Below are 19089 nucleotides of genomic sequence, written 5' to 3'. Positions count from 1 at the left end.
CAACATGAATTTATTATCTCGGTGTTCAGGAAGACTGAAATCGGTTCCACTGGGCTAAAGTCAAGATGTCGGCAGGGTTTGTTCTTTAATAACTAGAATCTGTTTCCTTGCCTTTTTCAGCTTCTACTGGCCACCAACATTTCTTGGCTTGTGGCCCCTTCTTCTGTCTTCAAAGTGCATCACAGTAGCTTCTTTATTCTTTGCTCTCAAACATACCTGGCGTACTCCTGCCCTCTGGCCTTTGTACTGGCTTCCCTTTGCCTAGAACATTCTGTCTCTAGATACCCAGAGGGCTTACACCCTAACCACTCTAATTTTTGCTCAAGCATCACCTTCTCAAAGAGACCCACCCTGTCTACCCTTGTCTACCCTCTATAAAATTGCAAGCCACTCCCACCCTCCCATATCCCCCAACACTGCCTTTGGAACTCTTACCCTGCACTACTATTCTCTTAGCACATAGAACTTCTAACATATCATATGTTTATTTTACTATTTATGGCTTTTGTTTGCCTTCCATCCCCCTACCCTTGCTAGACAACAAGGATCACAACGTCAAAGATCTTTATTCTGTTCATATATCCCAAACATGTTGAATTACATCCACCACAAATAAACCACCATCTAGTGCCACAGCACTGTATTATGTCCCATTGGGGTACTTGACAGTTTGGTAGCTTTGATCTAAGATCAGATGCTACACATTTACTTTCTTACTCCAGAAGGAAACAGGCTGAAAGCCAGTCAAAGGGATTGGTTTTCCTTCATGTATCCACTCATTCATTCAACGTATATTTGTTGAGCACCAACATACTGAGTCTACACTGAATGAGGATTGTTGATCTGGATGCAGTCAGTACGCCAAATTTCTCCCTTGATCCCTAAGGGAAAAAAAATGCCCCCATCATTTTTGGAACTAAATTCACGGATGAAAGATGATCTTTTCTCTAACTGCATCAGAACTAATGGCCCTCCCCTCAGCCTAGGAAGGGCCTCCTGTCTTAGCCCCTGACCTGGGGCCTCCTTTCCAAGGGAAGCGAAAAGGCTAGTCTGTGGGGACCAGGCCCAGGCCCAGTGAGTTGTGCTGAGTTACATGGCTGCTCATGGCTGATGGCTTGCTCATCCTGAATAGCCTGTGCTGGAATTTGGAAGGAATGTGTGCAGTGCTCAATATGAAGCTCAGTTTGGCTTCAGGGACCATTTTAATTAAATTATCTCTAGAAGAAACACTCAAGCTGTTTAAGCCTAAACAATAGGTACTTGTTCTCATTGCTAATAGGAGCCGCATTGTGCAGAGTTCTCTTGGTGAGCTGAGGACAATATACCACCAGATATTTAAGGCTGGCCCTGTCCTCTTGCTCCTTCTCCCCATTCTCTGTTGCTCTCTCCTCATGCAGAGTGCAGGGGCTTTCAGAGAAGAGGGATGCAGACCCTGTGAGATGTACATGTCCGGAATCTACATAAATGCACTCTAGTGCTTCATTGACTTCCTTAGCTCGTCTATGTTTTGCATTTCAGTTGTGGACAAGTCATACTGCCTTGCTCTACATGGTCTGCATTTCCAGGAAAAAGGGTCCCATTCTTAGTGACCCTTGCTGTTCCCCTAAAGGAATAGGTGTCGCTATTTTTCTATTACATTCTCCCCTGCCCCATTTTCTCCTACTGCTCCCTTGTTTTCAAGAATTCCAGGTTAACTTTTCTTTTAAAATAATATATACCCTGCCTCATTGCAAGACAAACAACAAAAAACAAACAAAAAAAGATTTCACCTGGCTCATTTGTTCTATTCTGTTCTTTTTAAAATTGCAGTGCGAGGAAGTAAAGTAAATCAATACCTCCCCTACCTCAATCTCTAACAGCCAGCCATGCCCCATAACCTTGTCACTTAGAAAAAGGAGTGTGGGAAGTTGGGGTGGGGGTGGTCCCTGTACCCTCCAAATTCACTCTTCAGAGCTGTGTATTATCTTTCAGGGTGCATCTCTTTGTAGAAAAGCCTTGATATTGTGGGCTTCTTATTCCAATCAAAAGTGAGAATGTTTAAGGCCTTTCTGTGCTGTACTAATAAGCCCTCCTCCCTGAGCCTTCCCTCTTAGAGCTTGATTTACTCTCAGCAGAGCTGTAAATGGCCTCTTCTTTGGTGTCTCTCCCAGAACCCGGTGGACACGGGATGTGGCACACAGCAGGAGCCCTAAAGGCAGTCACTACTGTAGACTGATTGACAATGGCAGTATTAAGTGCCACAGGGGCTGGATTTGCTGGAATAAATGTAAAATAATGACCAGAGCTTGTCAGATTAGCTTCACATAATAATACAACCGGTGTTGGAAGAGATGGCTAAAGCTCAGGCCATGGCCTAAACAGGTCCCATTCAGCTTTCGCTATCCCAAGTTATTATTTAGCAAGAAGGACTTGGTCAGCAGTATCAGTAGTTAACTTCACTATTCTTGAACTAAAGTGATAAGTAATAAATGACACTCAGGATTATTTTAAACTTGTGTTTGGTATATTCTAATTCATGGGCAAATATTAGAGAAAAGAAGGAAAAAAGGCTTATCTTCCATTGTTACTAAAAAGGAATAAAAATTTTTTTGTTGTAATTAAAATCTCATGACTAATTGTTAAAATCTGTTTCTTTTTTTCTTTCTTTGCTTTTCTGGGATGACCCATTCCCAATCTATTTGGTAAAAACTATTGCATTGTTTCGAACATATAGTAAAATTCAAAATCTTTTCAAAATCATTTGTTTACAGATAACAATCAAGTGGGTAGATCAAAAGTAATTGACCAATTTTTAAAGTTTTCCTAATCTGTCTTGGTACCATTTTTTTTTTTGTACCCTAACATTGTTGACTAGAACACTATCAACATCTACAGGTAAGGAAGCAGAGACCTAGTAAAAGTTAAACAGCAAAAGTGAACACGGTAACAGATTAGATTGAGACAACCCTAAATTCATGAACTGCTAGATTTTATTTTAGCCCATGAGTTGTTTCCTAAGATTAACTATCTTAGGATACAAAAGAGTTTCCATATTTAAAAACAAATTTTGACTAAGGGAAAAGAGATGAGGTAAATAAGAGTAGTAATCTGTTTTCCACCTTTAAATGCTTAGTGAAGTTTACTGGGCACACACACATCCTTACCATAGGAAATACATTTAAATTAAGACTAAATTTCATTGTTTCACTCACTTGAAAAATTTAAAAAAAACAATTTGGAGAAAGATAAACATTCTTCTGTGTTTGGAAGAGAGAATTGGACCCTTGGGACTATCCTCTAAACTCTGCTTTAGACAAACACAAAAAGGATAGAAATGTTTATGCTGCTTTTCTGTGTTGTTCCTCATAGGATTGTCTATGTGTGGTCTAAAATCAGAGACATATTTTCAAAGTAGACTCAAGCCTTTGTCTCATCTCTCTTTACATCACATAATACTATATTACCTTTTACCAGCTACATCAGGGACATATATATGTTTATTTAAATCAAGCCAAATACTCAAGTATGTGGGAGATTTCTATGACAGTGTCTCTATTTTTTGTTTTGGCCTATATTGATAATTTACTGATGAGCTTCTTTACTGATGTTTATTCAAAGATACTATCGTCCTTCTTTTCATTCTGAAGGAGTTTGGAGACTATTATTTTTTAACAGTGTAGGTGAAAAGAGTGACAAACCTTCTCAAAGAAATGAGGTAATGAAATAGAGACACAGATATAGAGAACAAACATATGGTCACCAAGGGGGGAAAGCAGGGGGTGGGATGAAATGGGAGATCGGGATTGACATATATACACTAATACATATAAAATGGATAACTAATAAGAACCTGCTGTATAGCACAGGGAACTCTAAAAAAGCAAAGCAAAACAAAACAAAACCAAAAAACTCCTGGGGATTAGGGTGTGAATATCTTTAAGGACCATTATTCTGCCTATCACAGGTTCTGACCTTAGGTTCTCAGGCAAAGCAGAGATGCAGACCTAGTTCCAGGTTAAAAAAAAAAAGAAAGAAAGAAAAAAAAAAAAGAAAGAAATGAGGTAATGAAGCCATGAACACACAGAGCCATGGGAGAAATGAGGCGCGTTTTCCTAGGGTCAAAGTTGTGGGGGTGAAATTTAAACATATATTTTTTATGGATTTTTTCAAAGTAAAAATCTAAAACATAAGAAAAATCTACTCACATAGAAAAGGAGCAGGCCAATAGGGTAGGTCGAAATATATAACATGGTTATATATTTATTTATGTATTCAACAAATTTATTGAGTACTTAGCATGTGACAGGCAATGTTCTTAGTGCTGGGAATATAGTGGTAAGGGCCCCAATTTGTGGGGCTGGTACCCTAATAGAAGACATACCAAATGACAAAACTATGAATAAGATCAACACAGACAGTGAAAAGTACAGTCAAGAGAATACAGTAGGATACTAACTGGGTAGAGGTGCTAATTCTCTACAGAATTCTCTACAGAAGTACAGTCAAGAGAATACAGTAGGATACTGACTGGATGGTTGGGAAAGGTTTCACTGATGAAGGGACACTTGTGCTGAGACCTGAATGACAGGAGTTAGTCATTCCAGGCAGAGAAAGACCCCAAAGGAGGACTACACTTCGTCCTTTTGAGTAAGACCGTTCAGCAGTGGGATTGCAGTGGGTGAGACTGGGTGCTGGGTGGTAGGAAATGTCAAAAGGTAGGCAAGAGCCAGATTAGGAAGGAGGCTAAAGAATAGTTAAGAGTCTATCATAATAATTCAGATAAGAACTGACGTAAGATAATGGAAGCTTAGACACAAGTGAAATCAATGGATACAGAGAGAAATGTACTGAGCATGTATTCTCAAGGTAGAGTACGGGGAGTATGGGAAATGGAGGGAGAAGGACAATTGCTGGGTTCTTGTCTTGAATATCTGAGTGAAAGGAGGTGCCATATACTGAGGTTAGGAAGAATGAAAAAAGAAGTTTTGCGGGGCTTCCCTGGTGGCGCAGTGGTTGAGGATCTGCCTGCCAATGCAGGGGACACGGGCTCGAGCCCTGGTCTGGGAAGATCCCACATGCCGCGGAGCAGCTGGGCCCGTGAGCCACAACTACTGAGTCTGCGCGTCTGGAGCCTGTGCTCCGCCAACAAGAGAGGCCTGCGATAATGAGAGGCCCGCGCACCGCGATGAAGAGTGGCCCCCGCTCGCCGCAAATAGAGAAAGCCCTCGCACAGAAACGAAGGCCCAACACAGCCATAAATAAATAAATAAATAAATAAATGTTTAAAAAAAAAAGAAGTTTTCACAGGGAGAAAACCAAGAAAACCAAGAAGTGTGAAATGCCTATTTGTTATTCAAGGAGAGAAGTGTAAAGTCGGCATCTAGATATCTAAATTTATAGCTCAGTGGAAAGGTCAGAGCTGGCAATATAAATTTGCATACAGAGGGTATCTAAAGAATGGGATCAGATGAGACTGGGTAGAAAAAGAGAAGAGCTGAAGTTAAGTCCTAGACCTGAGCCCTGGAGCACTCCAACATTTAAAGGTGAAGAGGAGCTGGAGTCAATGGATGGAACAAGGAGCAAAAAACTGGAGAGCATGCTGTCAGGGAAGACAAGAGGAGGTGTATGAAGAGGATGCAGTGGTCAACTGAGTAAATGCTTTTGCATAGAGGAGTGACTACTGACTTGGCAAAGTGGAAGTGTTTGGTAATCTTGACAAGAGCAGCTTCAGGGGAGTGGGTAACCAAAACCTAGTAAGGGTCAGTAGAGGTAAGCTGAAATGTGAGGAAGATTTGAGAAGCTTTCTGTGAGGTGTGAGAGACATGGCAGAAGGAAATATGAGGTCCAGGGAGGGTTTTATTTGTTTAAAGATAGGAGGTAAAAGAGAATGTTCGTATGCTGATGGAAAGATCCAGTAGTAAGAGAAGGTTGGTGTTGAACATTTGAGGTGGGAAGTGAAGGTATGACAAAGTAATTTTGGAGAGTAAGAGAACAAACATATTTGTGAAGTATGGTAAGATATTTGGGTGGTGACTATTTGACATTTGTGATAATGAACTGAAAATGAAATGAGCACTGGTTGTAGGTTTTTCTCCAGCCCCATTCAGCTGTTAGGTGCCAGCACAGAGTAGGGGGACAGCTGTGTTTAGAACAAGTTGAGACTCCCAGCTGACTGTGACAGAGGGAGAGTAGCTGAAGGAGTTGATGTAATTACAAAGCAGCAATCGCTAATGATAGGCTTTGATAAATTCAATTCCCAGTGCAATACAAGATGAGTGTTTATTAAGTGTTTGATGCATGACACAGGTCTGGAATCAAGCTTTATTTATCACTTTCTAGAAGAACAAGTTACTTATCTTCAGCTTAAGTCAAAGTTTCCTTTGCAGAATAGACATACTAACCTTTATATCCAGAATTCCCTTATAGCTTTTGCAACCTGCCTAAAATAGGACCTGGCATTGAGTAACCACTCAAAATATTTTAGTTTCAGTTCTGCTTCCCAAACACAATTTCTTTTCTCCTCCTCCTTCAGTTATTCAACAACCATTTCTTCAACACTTACTGTGTGCCAGGCATTGCACTTAGTGCTAGAGATAAGACAACACAAGACTAACAGGTTTCATGGTATATAATGGAACACAGATATTATACAAATAACTACACTTGGTAAATAAAGTTCAGTCATGAGAAACACTATAAAGGTTGACCAGTGTTATATTTACATAAAATGGAGATGTTGGAATGGTTATATTTTGAAATTTTTAAACCTTTATAAAAATGTTCAGAGAATCTGTTGTTAGAAGTTTAACATTCTGGGCACTTCCCTAGTGGTGCAGTAGTTAAGAATCCGCCTGCCAATGCAGGGGACAAAGGTTCGATCCCTGGTCTGGGGAGATCCCACATGCCACGGAGCAACGAAGCCCATGCGCCACAACTACTGAGCCTGCACTCTAGAGCCCGTGAGCTACAACTACTGAGCCCGCGTGCCACAACTACTGAAGCCCACGCACCTAGAGCCCGTGCTCCGCAAGAGAAGCCACCACAGTAAGAAGCCCGCGCACCACATCGAAGAGTAGCCCCTCTCGCCGCAACTAGAGAAAGCCCGTGCGCAGCAACGAAGGCCCAACGCAGCCAAAAATAAATAAATTAATTTTTTAAAAAAGTTTAACATTCTGATCTATACTTTTTGAGTATGAAAAATACTAACTCAAAGTAAAAATCTAAAACATAAGAAAAATCTACTCACATAGAAAAGGAGCAGGCCAATAGGGTAGGTCGAAAATGGACCAAACTAAACTAAACTAGGGTCCACTAAATGCTTCAGAGTAACATAAAGGAGTGACTACTGGGTCAGAATGCATTTGAGAGTTAGGTTCAATATTACAATTCCTTAGGAAATAGTTTTTAAGCTTTAAGTTTATGATAGGCATTATGCTGAGTGATGAGAAGAGGAAAGCAGCCCCCTGGCATCTGGGAACTGGCTTGTTACTATCAGCTAGGTCTTGGTATTCTCTTGTTGAACATAAGTTTAATCTCACAGAACATCAATATCAGGCAAGGTCACTCTGTGACCCTGATGAAAGAAGACAAACAGGCAAGACCTCTTCATAATTTTGTCTAAGCACAGATAAAAAGCCAAGTCACAGTGCGAAGCACAAAATACCAAATATCCCCCCTTCCACCTAAAACTAGGTGACTGCTGCTTCTTTACCAATTACAGCTTTAACTTCCCTTCATTCTTCCCACCATCTAAACAAGATGCATTAAGATACCCAATCCTAAAATGATCCCACTTCCTGAGAGGATGCAATCCAGACCAAACTCTTGCTTCCTTGAACTCTTCCAAATCACCAAACACGAGCCCAAATCTTATAAGGCCTTTTCAGCACCCTCTGATTGTAACAGCTCCACCGATACCCCATTGTGTGTGCTCTAGTTTCAACAATTAACCCAATTTTGTTCAACTCCTCATGTGTTCCTGGTAATCTTAGGTTGGGTGGCATTGTCAATAGAATATATGCATTACATTATTTAATCCTCACAGCCATTTCTTGAAACAGGTGCTATTATAAATCTATTTTACAAATAAGAAAACAGAGGCACAAATCTGTTGAGTAATATTTCCAAGGTCAAATAGCCAGAAAGTGGCAGAGCCAGAATTAGAGTCCAGGTTTGACTCCAGAGATTCCTTGATAATGTCCCAGGTAATTATCCAGAATTGTCAGAAGGTTAGTCTCTCTGTTAAACAAAAGTCAGATCTGTTTTTCTACACCTTTATTCCTTCCATCTTACCTATTATTTGCTCTTATTGTTAAAATAGTGAGTTCTTCAGTGAGAGATCTGATCGGGTCCAATCACCTTCTAAAAATCCTTCAATAGCTTCAGGTTAGAGTAAAAATTTCAGCATGGTACACATGCCCTTTCTCCCTTTTCTGGCCTTATCTCTTGATGTTTTCCCATAATTCATTAACTTGAGATAATTACTACATACCAGATAGTCTTTCCCTATTTTCCAGTCATGCAGAACCCATTTTTTAATGCAACTTATTTATATCCCTCTCTGCCTTTGCACCTGTCCATTTTCAACTGATCCTTCAAAATCATCATGACTATCTCCTCTGAGGACTTCACTGACCTTCTCACCCAATACAAAATTTATTGCTTCTTTGTAGCCCCACCGTACCACGTAATTCCCTTGATTACTGGCACGTATTATACCACATTACATGTTTATTCCTCCAGCCTAAACTCTTCAGTAGTAGAGTGATATTATTTCCCTTGATAGCCTTTGCACTTGGCATAATGCCGGGGAATAGGTCCAGCTTAACACATATTCTTTACACTCTTCCCTAACCAAACCAATTTAGAGTATGGCACTATTAAGGAGAACAAGTCAAACGTCTCCAATTTCATTAGTAACATATGTTTAGCTCTGTTACCTGGTACTAAAGAAATCTACATTAATGATTTAGTAATCTGCACATTACCCATGATGGTGGACAACTGGTATTCAGACTATTTTCCTAGATCTACTGTGGACTGGAAGATATTAACTGGATTATTTTTCTCACCCAGGAACAGAAGTTCAACAGGTCTTTACATTACAGCAGTGTCATATCTTGGAACTAAACATATATTTTTTATGGAAGTTTTCATCTGCTATTCCAGGATCAGCAGTTAACATGATTTGGGAACATAGTACAGAAATAAATCTCTTTGATAACTAAAAGGAAAATAAATACTAACAAAAATAAAACCAAAAAGACTCACCATAGAACGGTCACGTTGTGGAAGCAAACTGAAGAGAATAGAAACTAGCTACCACTGTCTTTTGTACCTTCTGAATTTTGAATTGATGCAAAAAAATTGATAAAAGTATTCTTTAAAGCTAAAGTTGTAATTGTTGAAAGTAATGAAAATAAAGTCACATAGTTAGTATAAAATAATTAAGAGGCAACTTATTTACCTACTTAAACGTGATGGACAATCCTATGAAGAAAAGTGTATTAACAGGGCAGCTTTTAAAAGTAGATTTTAAAAGTTGAGCTGGATTCCTTTTTGTTGAAGGAAAAAGGATTACCATCATCTATTTTAAAATTGTAAAGAATAAAATTGGGGTCAAAACATATGCTTAACGTGGCACTAAAATGACAATAAATTTTAAAAATTTGTTTTCCCCTTTTGTTTTTAAGAGGTATCTTTGAAATGCCATTTTGTGAGTAAACAGATTTGCTATAACAGTAAATTCTATCTTGTTTGAAATATATTTGACATTCTCTTTATTTCTACAGTGTTTGTTTTAAAAACTTATTACATCTAGCAGTTTCAAAAAGTTCAAAGTCTTAAACACTCTCTTGTGAAGAAAGCAAGATAATCTTTTTGTAAAAAATAAAAACATAAAAACTCAAATTTTGAAATCTAAGCATTATTTCAAGGCAGAACTCCCACTGACTTTCTATCTCTGGCCAATACTTTGAATTATTTAAAAGCAAACATTATTTTTCTTTTATTCCTTTTGTTTTAAGCTATTTAAATATTACCCCAAAAGCATACTTAAAACAAATTTTAACATACTATTTAAGAATCTAGGTTTCAACATTGCTAACTCCTGTACTTCATCTTCTTAATTAAAAACATTCTCCAGTTGATTTTGAATGGTTTAATAAATTTCATTTGTGACCTTGATACAAATTCATTTCAAGAATGCAATTTTGATGAGTAAATCAGGGTAGTTCAATGGGGAAACAAAGGAGATAACCAAGAAATTGTTCATAGTTACACTTTCATGTTTGAAAATGTGGCATTTAAGAATCATAGATCATTTGAAAAAAAAAAATCATAGCACATTTGAAGCATAGTTATAGGGACTCCATACTGCTAGAAGAAGACAGTGTAAGAAAGGTAACTGTCAAGAGTTCAGTAATCCTGTAGTACCAATATTCTTCACTAATGGCTGCTTCCTTGAGAACTCCAAAACTATGTAATTTCTGAGAGTGCTCCAAACATTCAATAAATGAAAAAACACATTTATAAAAGTAGTAAACATTTTGTGATTTTTAAAGTATATTTTACAGTTTTCCTTTATCAAAAATATATCTAAAGCTAATTTTTTTTTTAAGCTGCTAAAATTTCAAACTGCGCAAGAACAAGTTCTTAAATGAGAGATTCTGGTCGAAGGGCTTTCAGTCATTAAAAAATTTTAGACATTGTAACTTCCTGCAGTTGAACAGTTAACACACTTTAAATTCATGATACACTACTTTACTCTCAGAAAATATCTTCTTCAATCATGGCCTAAAGCCATAATGTCATTATTATTGATGCCAATAAATAAAAATAGGCCTTTCCTGTCGTTTTTTCAGGCACCTGCTTGTCAATTACTCTCAACTGGCAGCCTGCTGGACAGACAGCTCCCTTGAGCACAATTCCTAGTTCCAACATTTCAATTCATTACATAGTTAGCCACCATTTCCTCTGTAACCCTTTCAGATTCTTTGTAATTTCACAGACTTTCCCAAAGCATAAATTTCCCAAAAACATATTTGAAAGAATGGCAACTGGAGTTGAACTCTATCCTATCTAGTGAAAGTTCATCATCAAATATTACATTTTCATATTGTCATTCACTATCAAGAGAGTTGATTTCTATTCATGTGGATGCAGAACTAGAATGGCAAGTCTGTGGAGAACTGGTTTACTACATAGCTGAGCAATGATGCTCAGAGTACCCTTCATTATCCCGAAGAAGCATTTATTACATAAGGGAACGTTACACAGAGCTTACGTGCATAGATCCATAGATAACGTAAAGTACGGCTCACTGAAATTAATGTTACTACACATTACAGTTAGCTTACACTTTAAAATAAAAAGGGAAATTAATGGTAAGGAAACAGAATATAGTTAGCATTACATTATTCACCATTTGCTTGGAAAATGCAATGAGAACAAACATGCACACAAATCGGTATTTGTAGACCTGCCTTTGTAATTTAAAATGTTAATGAAATGTAAATTTTTTCTGTGCAAAATTCATGAATGTTCACCTCTAGGCTGCATTGTGTCCAACCTTGCTGGAGTCCTTTTTAAATTTTATTAGTACCAAAAGTCCCTCATTGTCCATTTCTCTTCTATCTCACCACCACCAAGGAAAATACTTCTGACAATCACAAATAGAACGGTGGCAGTAAAACATAAAATAATTTTAACTTAGAAAACAACACACCCCTTGCATTTTTTTGTAAGGAAATCAAGTTTTTGGGTTCCAAGCTATTCATCATGAAGAGAATGTGTTTAATCTGATGTGAAGTTGGCTACCCAGCAGTCTAGTCAGGCTGTAGAATGTTTAACTCAGGGTCTGGTAGGCTGCCAGCCAGCCATTCTAAATGTTTTCACACGGACCAGCTATAAATAATTAAATGTTTAAGTCACAGTTCTCAGGTTGGACAGTAGATAGAGCTAGAATTTCACCACTTAAGAGAGATAAGCAATTTTGGGTTGTTTCTCTTCAACAATTTGCCTTTAGGTGCTCTAGGCATAGGTGATAGTCTTTCAGTTGCAAAGAATCAATTTTGATAACGCTTTCTGGATTTCAAATGACAGCTTTTAGGATTTTTTTTAAATTGCTAAGTTTGCAAAAAGGAAGATTCTGTTTATATTATTTATTGCAGGAAAGTCTCCCCCCCCCCCCCCATAAGCTCTGTCACTAAGAATCTGTGAGCACAGATAAAAGACAAACTCCTTAGGTCATTATAAGGTTAGAATGGGGAAGAACGATGTCATCATAATTGAGAAAAATCTTTCAAAATATACATGTTCTACTTTCCTCCCAATTCTAATGGGGGTGGTAGGGGGTGGGACGGTACAGACAAGTGTATCTGAAAAAAATAAAAACAAAAAACTCCCCAGTTGATTCCAAGGCACATCCCCATTGGGTACCACTGGGGTTTCTTCCAGCTCTGAGATTCTATCTTTTTAAAAATGGATGTGGTCTATATGGCTAAAGAGCAAGACCCTGTGCTGACAGAATTGGAAAAGAAGACAGTGCTTTCCTACACACATACTTTCTGCAAGGCTCTCCTAGTGCAGATTAATTGTCGATGGGTTTGATAGTATTTAAACACACACCATGTATTTATAGATCATCTAACTCATCTTTGCTCTAAACAGTAGATAGAAGAAATATTGGTCAATCTGGGAAGAATGGTTGACTTCTTACACTTACATTCTTTTACAAAAATACCTTCCAGCAGGTATAGAATGTTACAAACAGAAAACTATGAAGAGCTGGTTTTTCAGAATTCATAAATCTTAGAATGCCTCTGGTAAACTTTACCTATCTTTGGAAAATAGCTTCATTAGTTTTTGTTACATGTTTGATGCTCAGAGTAAAACTATATTGCTTATGCTTTACGTACACAAACAGGTTTGCCTACCTCTTCAGGTCAGTCTTTTCAAGCATAAGTTTGAAGTAATTTAAGTCAGTTTCAATAGATTAAATTCCAACTTGGAAAAAAAAAAAAAGCTCTCAATATATAGTACAGAAATATTTGTGTTACTTGTCTCATTATCTTTTACCTATAATACAATTCTTAAATTTAAGATTATACCATGGAAGAATGGTATCATTAATACAGAAATTGACAAATACCGCCAAAAATACCAGGTTGAAAATATAAATTCATCCCTGTATTTTTCAACTTTAGTCTTTAAGCTGTAGTTAATGTTAAAAGCTTTAAAAAAATTACAGGGGAAAAAAACGCAGAAGTACAGTACACGAAGATTTTGGGATATATGACAAAAATTCTTACCACATTTAGTCTGAAAACTGGTATTTTAACCATGAAGCACAGTAGCTGACAAGTATCTTTTGGAGAAAAAAACCTACTGAGGAGACACTATAAATACAGGAATTAAAGATTTCCTTTCCAGATGTTTTTATAAATTTCTTATTTCCCACTGGTAGCAGAATGCCTCTGCAATTTATGCTTTTTGACCAGATCATACAACATTAAAGGACTGATAATTTAGACTTTTATTTTGCTGAAGTAATTAATAAATTATTTTGACAGAAACAAGTCATTCTTCACCTCTAAATAATGCAGGCTTGTTCTTTTAACACTTGAGATGCTTTCCTTGTGATCAATTCTTAATTTATTCAGACTTGTGTAGCAATTTTTTTCATAGTTTCTAATATATCGACATTTCTAATTTAAAATGTCTAAAAATTCTTCAGGTTATAGCCGTACGGTATTTGTGCTTTGATTAAAAGACCAACAGAACAAAACCATATGGGTTAACACCAGACTGTGTGAACAATGTAAACCACTAAAAGGTATGACTGTGCCACAAAGGTATTCTTTGGCACCTTCAGATACTACACTGTAAGTAAATCACTGATTTACTTGTCAAGTAAAACATGTCAAGTTGGATTCTCCTTCCATTCACCGCAGAACATTTGAGTTTTTTAAAAAGACGGTCTTTGGAGTCTAGAATATGATACAAAGTAAGAAGCATATAACTAAAACCTTAAATTTAATCTAGTTAACATCCTTCTCGCCTACAGACACACCAGCAATACTTGAATATGCTAGTCCTCACAATCATCCATAAGGCTTCCTTTAAAGGATAATTTAAAGTCATAATGCATACGAAGTCTAGCCTCAGCCATGCTCTAGGAAGGACTCAAGAAGCGATTTGGGGGTGAGACAGAATAATCTCTTTGCCACTTCAGAAGAGTTTCTCACTTTTTAAATGGCCCTATATTAGTCAATGAGGTAATCTATGGTATGCCAGCTTGGGCTCCAAAAAGTGGGTGGTCTTTGCAGAGGGAGGTGCTCACTCACTCTACCTATGGCCCGAGCCAGTTCCTGCAGCTGGACCAAAGGCAGCCCACAGACTACACTCAGCACATTTCTTCATTTCTCACTTGAGTGCCCTTCTTTAGTTCCCTTTCAACTGCCCACTTTATATCGGCTTCATTACACCACCGCTCCATTTGTAATGTAAATTGGGAAACTCGGGGAAGTTTTTCTTTTGGCCTTGTCTATGGAAGAATACGGAGAGGTATTCAAAACGTATTAACACAAATCAATGGCACCAATAAAAGCAAAATCTCCTTAGCAACATAATCTTGATTGCAAAAGGAGAACTGAGAGCATTTAGCAGAACAGTGGCCCACATGGAATACGCATTTGTCTGGAAGAATCCAGCACAAAGCCTAAAAGAGAGATTTTGAAAAAATCCAAAATTAACTCACAGGGAACAGTTACTCTTTTTTTCAAAAGTACACAATTGGCTACATTAAATCTATCATGTGCTTTTGGCTCAGCAACATTGTATCACACCACTTTGCAAACTGAAATTACAACACCATGCATGCTTCACATGAGTTACAGGGTGTTTTTTGTTTGTTTTGTTTTTTGGACTTTTTTTCCTTCGTTGATTTCTTTAGTAAAGCAAACAAAAAAGTCTCAAGAAATATTCATCTCACACACAATGTAAAGAAAACTGAATGGCTATCTAACAATATCTAAGACTGTAGGTACAAAAGGTTGGGCTATCTTTTGGGCTTTCTGTGATGGATTCTAAGATAGTAACTAATGCAAGCAGTAATGGCATTTTTGCTTAGGTCTCCACCTGTGAAAAGGGGAACTTCATTTACTTCTCAGAACTCTTGCATTTTTCTTGTCAGGATGAAAAAAAAAATAAGTAGAAGAAAAAAAAACTCAGAAAATATGAAATCAATTCTTTTAAAACTACAATATTGAGATGATTCAAGGAAACATGAAAATAATCCACAAACACAAAATTTCCCTTAGTTTTTAAATGTTTCAAATAGAATCAATTGTCATTTTAACTATAGCAATCCAGGTGATGGAGTTTTAAAAGCATCTCTACTGCCTACTGCAGAAATGTCTTAGTGAATTTCTTAGTTATAATGTCTTAGTTATAATTACTTTATCTTAGAATTGTGTGTGTATATATGCACACACATACACTTTTTTCCATATATATGGAACTGTTTTTTTTAAAGGTTTGCACTGGAACCTGGGTCAATCAAGTAAGATGAAAAAAATAAAAGTCTGTATGACAAACAGTCATTTGATACAATGCAACAGATAAACTTTAGCTAAATGCTAAATGTGTATATTTACAGGAATAGTGATTAGAATTATCTGCTTCCCCCTAAAAACTGAAAAACCAATGCTAAACCTTAATAGCTGTATTGGCTTTAAAAATTTAGGGACAACTTAAATAAGATCTTTGGAGGAAAAAAAAGGTAATATGTAAGTTGTATTTTTTCCTCTTCTTTTCCAACTCTAAAGCAAGTTCATGAACATAATAATATAAAATTTTCTTTAATAACTTTATTGCTCCTAGTTCCTAAACTCATATTCATAATGTCAGATATTTTATTCCCAGATACTTGTAAAGGTTGTGTCTACAGAAGAAATACGTGTATGTATATTCATTCACATGGTCATTTCAACAGACATTATTAAGTTTGGTCAACTTCTTTTAAAGTGATTTGATCTCTAAATTCCAGACTCCCTTTTCCAACTTCACCTAAATTGGCTTAAAATTTTATTTGACATATTATAGTCTTCAGAGACCAAATGCTGTGAATTAGCCCATATTTCAGTTTTGAGCATGTAATCATGTGTTGAAGTCATGTGTTACAACAGACGCACTTAAGAACAATAAAAACTCAACTAGGCAAAGCAAGCAAGCAAAGTAAAGTTAAAAACAAAACAAAACAAAAATCCCCTAGCTCAAATTAGGTCTCCATTTGTTTACTAGGAAAACCATGTCAGTGAAGGCTTAATTTTGCAAGACTAAATATACTGCAACCTACACTGGAACAAAAACTAAGCCACCTTAAATACAGATTTCCTCACAATTATAAAAGCCAACAAATTTTTATCTAACCAAAAGAAAAATCTCATCTTAACAAAAACAGATGATATTCGTTTGACAATGGCTTTAATTTCTCAATAATGAAAGAAAAATATAATACACACCTTTAAAATTCAACTGCATATTTTACCAAAATTGTATTCATTTTTTTTAATGTTACTAGACTTAGCTGAATGTAATTAGAATTACCTGAAAGCATAATTAATAGGGACCTCTTGGGTCTGCATAACTGCTCACCCATCAAAAATTTCTGATGAATTATTGATATTTTATTTGTAAACTATTCCATGCTCATCAAGGACATAGGAACAAATTCCTAAAATCCTTTATTTGGTACTTTTTAAAATTGTTTGTCACACTTAAATTATAAAAAATAAATAGAAGAATACTGTATTCAAGGTAGCCTCCTATCTTCTCAAAGGACATTATATAGCAGAGGAAAACTCTATCTAGAACAATATTTTTCTTTCAAAAAATAATTTCCATTGTAATACATAAAGCTGTGGGCAATTCTTGGCCATTGCATAACTTGCCCCTTTGTAAACCAAACTGTAGGATAACAATGCAGTTATTTCTCTCCAACAGTAGATTTCAGCATATTGCTTTCCAAATCTTGTCTACCTTGCTTTCCACTGCCAGTTTTACAATGCTTAACTCTTCTGAGAGGTCAAAATGTCACTAGCTCTAACAAATGTAAAAAGAAAGAGACTTTAAAGGGATTTGACAACTTCAGTTAAAACAAACTCCTGTTTATGAAGACTTCATGGTAATGCAATGAGATTGTAGTAATTACCTAGTTCAACAAGCTGCTATTGGAAGAAAAGGAAGAGGTGGTGGTCTTTTATTTAGTACAAAAGGTTTCTTGAGGAACTAGAATGTGCTTTTCTTCTAAAACATTTTAAATCGGTATAGCATTTATACTGAGAAGAACTGGAACCAGTTTTACTAAATTAAGAACCAGTAGGAAAAATAATAAGAGAGAAAAATCTGCAGTTTGAGGGTACATCATGGTCCAGTAGAGGAGAGCAGCCAAAACACCAACCTGTTACTTATCTTCTCTTGAAGGCTGGTCGACATTATGGTTCTTTAAAAAAAAAAAAAAAAGGAATAGATAGCTTATCTGCCAAAACTAAGTATTACCTGGTATAGTTAGTTCACTGAAATATTTCTGAGATAAAGAGCTAAGAAAGCAATATACTATCTATTTTTCATGAGGAGAAAAAAGCAGTCAATTCTCAAATTCAGAGCACCATTTTTATGAAGTAAAGGAAATGTTAAAAAACAAACCAAAAGAAAGGTGTAATTTTACTTTAATATTGTAGGTGTAACTATATTTTAAAAGGTCTTATTAGAAACTTTTCTCAAATATTATATTTAATGTTTACCTGACTTTTAAACAAGCAAAGCATTACTATAAGTATATATAGGGAGTACTCACTCTCTTTAATTTTAAAAGCAAAATTTGATAATAACTCAAGTTTCTGCTGATATTGTAAATAACTCAGAAAAGCTACTCAGTCATTACTATTAAACATCTAGCTACTTACTTCTATATAGGACTTAATAACAGCAAAATAAATGATTAAAAAATATGAGGTAGTCATAGTATCCTCCTTTTGTGGAAATGAAAAGCAAAGATGCCAAGTAACTTGATGATCTTGCAGAACATCAGAAATCAATTCAAAATCAGGATCAGCAATCTGAATTTCTGTTTTCATTACTGTCTATTAAGGCTACAAACAACCTCTGCTGTTTTAATTTACCATGGGGAGGTGGCAGGGGTAGGGGCTATTGCTCCCTCTAACAGAAACAAGTACACAAAATTATGACTAATAATGTAAACAATATTTAAGTTTCTCCTAAATTACTATCTAAAAATCTTTGTAAAAGTACAGAACAAGGTAACTCAAGATTTAAAGACAAATCTCCTTCAAATCTCAACTTATATAAAAGGTATGATCCTAAAAACATAAAGTTGGCTATTATATCCATGGAAAATTAAGAGTTGCTTTATTTATTTAAACACAAACTATTATGGGATAACCAATAGTTTGGTTTGGGATTGGTCTTGAGCCTATTCTTTCCACCCTAATACTAACATAAATCAGCTTTCTTCAGAAATAGTGGTTTGAGAAGCCCCAACCATTCTATTACTCCCTTCCTGGGAAGTCCAGACTGATAGGGTCTATTGAAAAGAAAAACACCAATTGTACCACTGCACCAATTGGAAATTTAAGTTAAAAAATTCCCTTTTAAAAATGCAAGTACCACTTTAGCAGAATTCAGTGTGTCAGCCATTCATCACTTAATGTGGCTGACTCACTTTAACTGGCTTTCTAAACACCTAGCTAAGAGTGCCAAAAAATTAACATTCTTACTGGCAGCTTTGGGGAAGGAAGATAGAAAGGCAATTTTGAAGTATATCCACACCTGAGTGAAGACTCTGGACATCAGGAGGGCAGCAAAAGGACCCACAGTACTTCAGTGGGATAGGAGAAGGAAATAGAGTCCAGGACTAGATGCTGGAATTCAGTCAAAGACAGTTTCAAACACAAGGTACTTTTGATTTAGTACTACTGACCAAGAGCTGAGCCAAAGCAAATATTTACAGTGAAACATCAGGGAAGCAGCTAATGGTTATAACTGTGAAGCAAATACCATAAAAGTTGAAACACTCTATATACAAAATAT

This window comes from Balaenoptera acutorostrata, chromosome 5 (genome assembly GCF_949987535.1).
Source record: "Balaenoptera acutorostrata chromosome 5, mBalAcu1.1, whole genome shotgun sequence".
In the NCBI taxonomy this organism is placed as follows: Eukaryota; Metazoa; Chordata; class Mammalia; order Artiodactyla; family Balaenopteridae; genus Balaenoptera; species Balaenoptera acutorostrata.
This window is presented reverse-complemented; position numbering follows the sequence as displayed.